Genomic DNA, 10686 nt, shown 5'->3' with positions numbered 1-10686 from the left:
CTAAGATGGTTGGTGAGGAGCAAGTGTGTGCGGTGCCTGGGCGAACGATTGTGGAGAGTTTGGTCTGTCTGAGAGATGTGTTGTGGGATGCGAAAGAACGGAAGCATGGAGTGGCCGTTTTAACGGTCGACTTTGAGAAGGCATATGATAGGGTGGCGCATGGGTTCATGTTTAGTGTGTTGGAAAGAATGGGGGTACCAGCAAGAATGATGAAGTGGATGAAGTGTTTGTATTCTGGCGTGGTGAGTAAGGTACAGGTGAATGGGTGGGTGACAGCGGGAGTGGACGTACGGGCGGGTGTGAGGCAGGGGTGTCCTTTATCCCCTGTCTTGTTTGTTTGTGTGATCGAACCTTTGCTGAGGATGATTGTGAGAGATAAATGTGTGAGTGGCGTGGCGGTAGCCGGTAGTGGTGGGAGATGTTTAAAGGTGATGGGGTACATGGATGATATGACTGTTGTATGCAAGAACATAGGGAGTCTGAAGCGGGTGAAGTTGTTGATTGAAATCTTTAGTATAGCGAGTGGTTTTCGTTTGAATATGGACAAGAGTGAGTGTAAGTTTTTTGGTGAGTGGAGGGATTGTGAATGGTGTGGTTGGAAGATATGTAAGGGAAGTGTGAAAGTGTTGGGTGTGTTGTTTGGTTGTGACCTGTTTGGGCGAGAGAATTGGGAGAATGTGTTGGGCAAGGTGCAATGTAACAAAATTATATAAGTGGTGAAGCGCTCAACTTAAATAATAGTGACAATTATCTCATTAATCAATATAAATGAAAAACTGGTACAATATCCCCATATATAAATTATACGTCCCTGGTGATATGGTGATAAACAAATAATACCTCTTGAGCTGTGCAAATATGCAAACTCAATAAACAATATAAATGAAAAACTAGTGCAATGTCCTCATATAAATTATACGTCCCTGGTGGTATAGTGATGAACAACTAATACCTATTAAACTGTGCAAAGTGATACTTAAATTCAATTAATTAAACCAATTAAATAAAATATTAATTACAATAAAATAAATTGTGATGCCACACTGTGCAAAATCATCAAAAGTGTTCAAATGATGTCACTCCATGCTGAAATAGTGCTCTTCGTGCAGATCTTGACGTGACTCCCCTCAATAATAGCCAAAGTGCCCCCTCACCTTCCACATTCGACCCTTGCGGGTCACAGAGCTTTATATATATATATATATATATATATATATAATATATCTCTGCCAGATGTTATTCTCCTCCACTGCCTCCACCGACCCAATCAAGATCCTCCTCCAGGCAATGAGTTACACTCCAATAAATCCCCTCACAAAACGGACTCAGACACAGGGCGCATATGCAAGAAAAAGCAGACCTCCATAGTGCAACACTGTTTTAATGCACTCAGCGATAAATGAAAAAATGCACTCACATATCCTCCAACAGAGAGAAGCAGTTCCCCATGTGCTATGGGTATATTCAGGTGTACAAAGATGGCGTCCGAACCCGGAACCGGAAGTACGTCACCCCTATGACCGGAAATACGTCGACGGGTTGCGCCACGATCACGTGGCTTCTTCAGGATACCGCATTGGATGGCCGCACTTCCTTTTAACTACTCAGGATAATCTACAAGGGGCGTGTATATTACCTCCATTTTCATGGAGCCCACTATGCATAGGACGGCCGCGATCCGCCGCTACTTCCCCTGGTTTCCCATTATGCCTTCTCTACTGTTCCTAAAATAATACAAATAACCCCCCAAAAAAACTTATTAAACCCCATGATTAATATTATTAAAATAGGTATATACTCTATACCCATATATAATTATATGACAAAGGAAAATTATAAATATATACAAACCTAATCAGGGGATAAATCAATGTATGTGTAAAAACACATATCCACTACTAATGATTCCCCTCCCCCCTAAACATATTTTTAAAACTACCCCATTACAAAAAATTTATTTAATATATTATAATTATTTTAAACATATTACTTTGAAGAAATATTAATTAAATTAATTAACACCTAATTCTACATAATTTGATAAAATCCAATAAAAACATAATCTGATAAAAACTCCTGTATAATACCCATACCACATGTTCACATAGATAGAATCATATATTTCTAAAACCACCAAATTAAACATTCTAAACTTTAACCAAGTAATATTAAAAATCATTAATGAAACAATTGAGATCAAATTCAATATTTAAGCCTCTAGGTGTCAGCGTTTGCATAAGAAAAATCCATTTGGACTCCGCCTGACTTATTGTTCTCACTTTGTGGCTCCCTCTCCAGTGTTTTCTATATCGTTCTACCCCCCAGAATTTCAATCCCGAGGGGTCATTCCCATGATGACTAGCGAAATGTTTGGAGACACTATGTTTTGGGTTACCCTTTTGTATATTTTTCACATGTTCTCTCAATCTCACCCACAAAGCTCTTTTAGTACGTCCCACATACTGCAAACCGCAGTTACACTCTAGAACATAAATGACCCCTTCAGTTTTACACGTGATAAAATCTTTGATCTCAAATGGCCTCCCATTGCTATTAGATGCAAACTCTTTCTTCTTTTGATTCTGCCCTTTTGTGACTTTGCAGACACTACATTTTTTACAAGGATAAAAACCTGTAACATTAAACAGGGTACTTTCGCTATTCACCTTAGGTGGATCTAATACATTCTTCATAATTTTATTCCTCAAAGTAGGAGCTCTCCTGTAGATAAATTTGGGTTGTTCTGGCAATATATTGCCTAGTAGGGGGCCGATTTTTAAAATCGGCCAATGCTTCTTAAAAATATTTTGGATCTTTTTATATTGTAAATTAAAATCCAGAATCACCGCTACTTGATCCTTCTCCTTATCATCATTTTTTATTTTATTCACAATAAGTCTCTCTCTATCCATATTGGCCACCTCCAGTTTATTCTTCTCAAGATCAGACACAGAATAACCTTTGGATGCAAACCTTTTTTCTAAAATCATGGCCTGAGTATTATAATCTTCTTCGTATGTACAATTTCTTTTTAACCTGATGAACTGGCCCTTTGGGATGTTCAGTAACCAAGGGGGAAAATGACAACTCTCTATCGGAATGTAACCATTCCTGTCCACATCCTTAAAATGCGTTTTAGTACTAATAATTTCCCCTTGTACTTGGATGTCCAAATCTAAAAATTGGATGGACTGATTACTACATTTCCATACAAACTTTATGTTCTTATTATTATTATTTAATTGTTTGAAAAAATCCATCAGTTTTCTTTCATCCCCTTTCCATACGATGAATACATCATCTATGTATCGCTTATACATTGCCAGTTCAGCAGGTTTATCTTTATATACCGAATCTTGTTCCCAATGGGCCATGAACAAGTTTGCCACACTTGGGGCAAAACGAGCTCCCATAGCTACACCCCTAATCTGTCTATAGAAACCCTTGTCATACCAAAAGTAGTTATGGCTCAGACTGAAATCAAGACATTGTGTAATAAATTTCCTCTGCGTCCAATTTAAATTACTTAATTCCCTAAGACCCCACCCCGTGGCTTCCAATGCATCTTTATGATTAATGATAGTATATAACGAGGATACATCAGCACTAGCCAATATTATGTTAAAGCTCCCTTTTTCTTCTTCCAGAAGTTGAATTAGATGTTTGGTATCTCTCAGAAACGATACCGTATTCTGGACCAGTGGTTGTAAAAAGGTATCTATATATTGGCCTAGTCTGGCCAATACCGATTGGATACCGTTAACAATTGGCCTCCCCGGTGGATTAACAGAATCTTTATGCATCTTCGGAATTGTATAGATTACCGGTATGCGACAACATTCTGGTACCAAATATCTGCCCTCTTTAGTATTTTTTTCTTTTCACCTATTTTAATTAACTGTTCCAATTCCTTTCTGTATATCCTTGTGGGGTCTTTTTGTAATTTCTGATATGTATCCACATCATCCAACTGTGCCTGCAATTCACTGCAATAATAATCCTTGGAAAGTACAACGATTCCCCCTCCCTTATCTGCCGGCCTTACTACTATGTCATTCCTTTTCATTAATTTATTCACACCTATTTGAAATCCATGGTTAACCTTCTTATTCGGAATTTGTAAATTCTCTAAATCTTTATTGACCATTTTTTTTAAAAACTTCCACTTGGTTATTACTATTAATCTGGGGATTAAAAACAGATTTATTTTTCAATGCGGTATGGGTAAATTTATCATTAAAATTCTTAAAAGTATTATCCTTGGCTCTTGTGAGCCCTAAAAAATATTTCTTCAAGTTCAATTTCCTGATGCATTTTTGCGTATCTATATACGTACTAAACTTATCCATATTCTTAGGGGCGCAAATTTTAAACCTTTGTCAAGGACCATAATCTCTTCTCTTGAAAGGGATGTCCCACTAATGTTAAAGATCCCTTCCCCTACTGGTCTCTTTTCCTTTTGTTTTTTGCTTCCTCTGCAGCCCCTTCTCTTCCTGGGCTTTTCTGTTTCCCTGGTATTGGACTCTTCTCCCCTTTGCCCCTCTCTAAAAAATCTCTACTAGGATAATGATTTAAAGGTTCAAACCTATTTTGAGTTGGGACAGGACCCTGATTATCATACCTAGGTGGATACCAATCTCCATTCCTAGGACTTCTCTCATAATATGGTTGATAATTCATCCCTTGTTGTGGATAATAATTCCTCGGTTGTTGTTGTGGCGCAACGCGTCGACGTATTTCCGGTCATAGGGGTGACGTACTTCCGGTTCCGGGTTCGGACACCATCTTTGTACACCTGAATATACCCATAGCACATGGGGAACTGCTTCTCTCTGTTGGAGGATATGTGAGTGCATTTTTTCATTTATCGCTGAGTGCATTAAAACAGTGTTGCACTATGGAGGTCTGCTTTTTCTTGCATATGCGCCCTGTGTCTGAGTCCGTTTTGTGAGGGGAGTTATTGGAGTGTAATTCATTGCCTGGAGGAGGATCTTGATTGGGTCGGTGGAGGCAGTGGAGGAGAATAACATCTGGCAGAGATATAATATATATATATATATATATATATATATATAAAGCTCTGTGACCCGCAAGGGTCGAATGTGGAAGGTGAGGGGGCACTTTGGCTTTTATTGAGGGGAGTCACGTCAAGATCTGCACGAAGAGCACTATTTCAGCATGGAGTGACATTATTTGAACACTTTTGATGATTTTGCACAGTGTGGCATCACAATTTATTTTATTGGTTTAATTAATTGAATTTAAGTATCACTTTGCACAGTTTAATAGGTATTAGTTGTTCATCACTATACCACCAGGGACGTATAATTTATATGAGGACATTGCACTAGTTTTTCATTTATATTGTTTATTGAGTTTGCATATTTGCACAGCTCAAGAGGTATTATTTGTTTATCACCATATCACCAGGGACGTATAATTTATATATGGGGATATTGTACCAGTTTTTCATTTATATTGATTAATGAGATAATTGTCACTATTATTTAAGTTGAGCGCTTCACCACTTATATAATTTTGTTGCACATATCTTGCGGTATAGAGAATAGGTGACAGCAGCTAACTCACTAGGTTCTGTGGAGCGCAGGGGAATTTCTGTATATTTAAGGTGCAATGTAAAATCAATTTTTGGTCTCTGAGGACCTTATCTTTTAGTGGGAAAGTGTTGATCATTAAAGCGGTAATAATGCCTATCCTGTTATTTATTTACCAGGCGTTTCCTGCACAGGATAGTGTGCTTAAAAAATTGATTCGGTTGATATTCCAGTTCTTCTGGTCGTCAAAAGCTGAAAAGTTGAAGCGTGAGAGAGTGGTGAAACGAAAGGTGAATGGTGGGAAAGGTATGGTATGGGTGGAGAGATTTCTGTTTATGAAGTATGTGGGTGCGTGTGTGAAGATATGTCAGAGGGAGAGTTTGACTGGATGTATGATGCGGTATGTGGGAGGGAATGTGATGCGGAGGTATGGATGGTGTAGTGTGGACTTGCGTAGGCCGATGAGCTTTAGGGCTCCCTGGTACTACGTCAGGATTGATAGAGGAATGGAGAAGTTTGGTCTGAGTGAGATTGGAAGAGAGGTATGGGAGGATGGTAAGAAAGTGAGAGGCGTGGTGGAAGCAAGTGAGGAGATGGAATGGGTTAGTGGCCTGACTGTGGTGGAGTGTGAGAAAACATGGCAGAATGTGGGGATGAAAGAGTTAGAGAGGCGACAGAGTGATATTGCGTGGATGGGTGTTTGCCGGTGAGAGTGTTTCAGCGTAGGCGGAGAATGGCTGATTCTGAATGTTGTCCGAGAGTTGGGTGTATGGGCATGGAGAGTGTGTGTCATTTGTTTTGGGAATGCGGGTATGCGAAAGGTGTTTGGAAGAAGTTGGAGAGAATGATTGAGGGATTGGTTGGTGTAAGAATGTTGACATATGAGATGGTGTTGTATGGTTTATGTAAGGCGGGGAAGAATGAAGCAAGAGCATTATGGATGTTGGTATGTTGTGCAAAGGAGAGTTTGTGGGATGCGAGGAATATTGCGGTGTACGGGGGGGAGTGTGTGAGTGTGCGGCTATGATCCGTGGACGGCTATACAGGTACGGGCATTATGATAGCCTAAAGCTGGGGGCTGTGGAGGCGGAAAGAACCTGGAAGTTCAGGTCATGGAAGTCGTGGACAGTTTGAATTTAGGCTTTCTGATCCTGGCTACTGAACAGTACTTGACTTTATAGTGCTGAAAAGGGGTTGTGAGGTGTTGGTATAAAAACTCCTGTTGATATATAATGCGTTTGAGCAATGTTTTTTTCTTTTTCTCTGTCCGGATCCTAATATGTTTTCTTTTGTTCTCAGGCAAGAGGATATACAGTGGAATGTGGGTAAAGTGAGGGCAAGCGTGAGGATCGTTTGATGTCTAGAAATTAGGGAAAGACAGTTGGTCCTTTGTGATGCTGTGTTACCTTGGTTCCTTGGATCCATGGATCTCCTGGGAGGACAAAGACAGTCTTCTTGGCTTCTTGAAAGGATCCAGAGTATGGATGAATACAAGATTTCCTTGATTTAAAGATTTATGCAACATGATGTTTGATTTTGTGTTGTAAAAACAAAAGAAAAAAACACATGAAACATGACAAAATGTTTATGCTTTATTTTATCTTTATGTTTGGTTTATTTTGTATACCATTTTTGCTTTGGTTTTTGTAAAAATTCTTTTTTTGATTATGTGATGTATTCTTGTTTATGGAACCTGTAACACAGAAAGTTTGTGAAATTATTTTTGTATATTTTAATAAAAGAATTAAAAAAAAAATCTGTGTGTTATTGTTGTTGTGGTCTTTTATTGCTTCTCGGCCTTTTGGCTAAGATCAAGTGTAGTATCGACCTTGCCTTTAGGGGTGTCCCTGCTTCCAGCTAGGACGTTGAGAACCACTTGTATCTATCCCAGCCATTTAGTCTGTGTGGGGTACCCTCTACTCGGCCTGGTAGGATCGTCGATTAAATTCGGCTTCACCTGCTTGCTGCTATTGGGTTTGAGGCTTAGCCCCCACACAGAACGAGTTTGTGATCTTCCCCCCCTTTTCACTCTGCGTTACTACCTCCGGGCTGTAGACGCCCAATAGCTTTTTCAAAGGCTAAGCAAGAGTGAAGCCGCCGAGGAAGAAGGAGAAGGAATCCGCTCAAGACCTCTTGGAAGCCCTCCTGAGAACTCCTCTGCGACAAGATGGGGAAGAACAAGCAAACCGCCAAGAAGCCGCTGACCGCCGTCCCTGCCAAGACCCAAGGAGAAGCCCCCTCCACCTCAGAATGCTCCAGCCCTGCAGAAGGTCTCCCCCCCCTGGAGCCCTGAATGAAGCAGACAGTCGTGCTGCGGCTGAAAGAAGTGGAAGGCAGAGTCCCGGACATGACCCCGGAAGTCTTCGGCAAGAAGATGATCCTGGAACAAGGATTCAGCAAGGCAGAGACCCTGTCGGTACAGTCCTTCATGAAAGGTAACTTCTTCATAACCTTTGTCTCGTTACAGGTCTGCAGAAGGTACTGGGAAATGGTGAAGACCTCTGGGCCCGATTCCCCTTTCCGCAAATTTGTTGCGAATTCTCCCATTCAAAGGGACGAAAGGCGGATAACGGTGTCTATGAGGAACCCTCACGTCCCCGGAAGAGATATCGCCACCTATCTCCAGAGGTTCTGTGTCGTGTTGAAGGACCCAGTCTGGATACTAGATGCCAACGGCTTCTGGATAGGTAAGTGGGCCGTGTTTTGCAGATTGCTGAGAGATCGTCCCGTTGGGGACCTCCAACACCTGCAACAGTGCTTCTCCCTGGGAGCGTCCGCAGGACTCCTACACTACCCGGATCAACCCCAGTCATGCCGCAGGTGCGGACAGCCGGGGCACGAGGGTAAGGATTGCCATGTGCTCTCTTGTAGGTTCTGCCGGTCTGCAGGTCATGAGACCAAGGATTGCTCGAGGTCCAAAACCTGCAACCTCTGTGGACGGTCAGAGCACGTCTACAGGGACTGCCCAGAGAGAAGCAGGACGTATGCTGGGGCTCTGAGCAAGGGCCCTGCCACACCAGCGCCACAGAAGGACCCAGGTAAGAGGAACCCCCTACCCCTCCGGTGCCGGAGGCCACCCCCCCGGACCCTGGTCCCCCTGCCCTCCTTCGGGGGCAAAAATCAACTGCGGGAAGTCATGCTCTTCGGAAAGTGGTTCCTGCCTTCTTCTGCATCCATGCCCTTTGGCATCAAGACAGACTTCATGAAAAAATTCTGGGAATTTGGTTTGGTGTCGAGGGCGCAGCCCTGAAGTCTTGGGAGGAGAGACTGGCTAAGATGCGACAGAAATTTGGACTTTGGAGCCTCAGAGACCTCACCATCGAAGGGAAGACACTGGTACTCCGCAGCGAGATTCTCCCTGTGTTGCAGTACCTCGCCCAGGCCTGGCCCCCACGGGTCAACACCTGTAAGGCCATCACCAGGGCGGTGTTTCACTTCATCTGGGGCTCCAAGATGGACAGAGTGAAGCGGGCAGTCATGTTCAAGGAACCCCTCAAGGGCGGTAAGGGCGTGCCCGACATCGCCACCCAACTGAGGGTGTTCTTTGCTTGCAACTGCATCCGCAGAACTTTGCCCAAAAGGATTATGGACTCTGGCGGGAACGCAATGTCACGCTTCTTCCTGTTACCTCTCTGGAGGTCCCTCGGGTTGGACACTTGGGATAGTTCCATCCCCTACAACTGGGACACCCCTTGGTACTACTTGGATACCTTCAAGTTCATCAGGGAGCAGGGGCTGCAAGGAGTCAAGCCTGACTTGTGGAAACCAAAGACCATTTACAAGCTCATCAGAGCAAGCGACATTTTGGAGTCGGTTCCAGGCCTGCCTTCAGACACCTGTAAGGTGGTCTGGAGGAATGTTTCTTCAAACATTCTCACCAACAGGCACAAAGACCTGGCATGGATGGAAATCCAAGGGGGGTTGCCTCTCAGGACATTTATGCATGCCAGGAACCGGAGCAGATACAGACACTGCCCCTTCTGCATCATCCATGAGGAAACGTCTCATCATGTTTTCTGGGAGTGCTCATTTGCTCAGGCCCTGTTGGGGGCCCTGGAACCTGAACTCAAGGACATTGTACCACAGACAGCCATCACTCACTTTGGGGTGTTGAATGGATTATTCTGTGGAACTTTTTCTCTGGAGGACATTGACGGCGCCTGGCGGGTGCTGTGTTGTTTTAAGGACGCTTTATGGTGCGCCAGGAAGCGCCTCATCCACCAGCGGGAGGGGATGTCCATTGAGGACTGCCACAGACTGATTCTCAGTCTGCTCAGAGACTATACCTTGATGGACTTTAAGGAGGAAGAGGACGTCTGAAGATCTCCCCTTCCCCTACTCCCCCCTTGCGTGTCTTTGTCCCTTCAATAAAGCTTCGGGCCTGTGTCCCCTCCTTTTTCCCCTCCCCCCCCCCCCCCCACACACCCGATGCTTGTTGTATAGTGTAACATTCGATTTTCGTTTTTGCATGACTTCGTGACATTAGGAAACGTACTGTGTATTAGGATGCTATGGTCTCGGGGTAAGCGGCGTTATGCATGACGTGTTGGCCTGGGGATTCATCCTCCACACACATCACGTCAGGCATCATACCGCTGAGCGAATGTATTTATTTCTGAATGTATTTATCGTATGCTTGGAACTGTATTGCAATGTGGTGCGCTGCGTCGCAGTACAGGGTGAGATGTACCCCGATTACAAAGTATCATGTTGTTTTTTATACTTCTGTAATAAAAGTATCTTTTCAATCAAAAATTCTGGTCATTAGGCAGGTAGTAGGGAACCAGCGCCCTCGGCCTTGACACGTATCCCAAAGCGTGACTTGCTGCTATTGGGGGTGGCGCTTCCCGAACCCATTGAGTCGTGATGACCTTACCGGATCCTCTCCCTAGGGATTGGTGACGGGGGGTTGTTGTTGCAGTGGGATGGCTCCCGTCCCACCGGATGCTCCCAACACCGTTCGGGTGATTGTTCCAGAGGCCAGGAGGGCCGAATGTGGATTATACGTGGTCCAGAAGAAAATCTTGATGGAGTTGTTGGGTATTGCCCATGAGAATATTTTTTGCGTCCAAGCCTTCCCGGCAAGTGGATTCTATGACGTGACCTTTTTCCGTTTGAGTGATTTCCGGAC

At 43.4% G+C, this 10686-nt stretch overlaps 1 pseudogene; it reads left to right on the top strand.

Moving 5' to 3' along the window:
- Positions 1-7340: 7340 nt before the first annotated feature.
- LOC149440220 (U2 spliceosomal RNA) lies at positions 7341-7546 on the top strand (annotated as a pseudogene).
- The last annotated feature ends 3140 nt before the right edge of the window (positions 7547-10686 follow it).

Source organism: Staurois parvus, unplaced genomic scaffold (assembly GCF_062004578.1).
Source record: "Staurois parvus isolate SC_StPar_1 unplaced genomic scaffold, SC_StPar_1.0 ptg001110l, whole genome shotgun sequence".
NCBI lineage: Eukaryota > Metazoa > Chordata > Amphibia > Anura > Ranidae > Staurois > Staurois parvus.
This window is presented reverse-complemented; position numbering and strand designations above follow the sequence as displayed.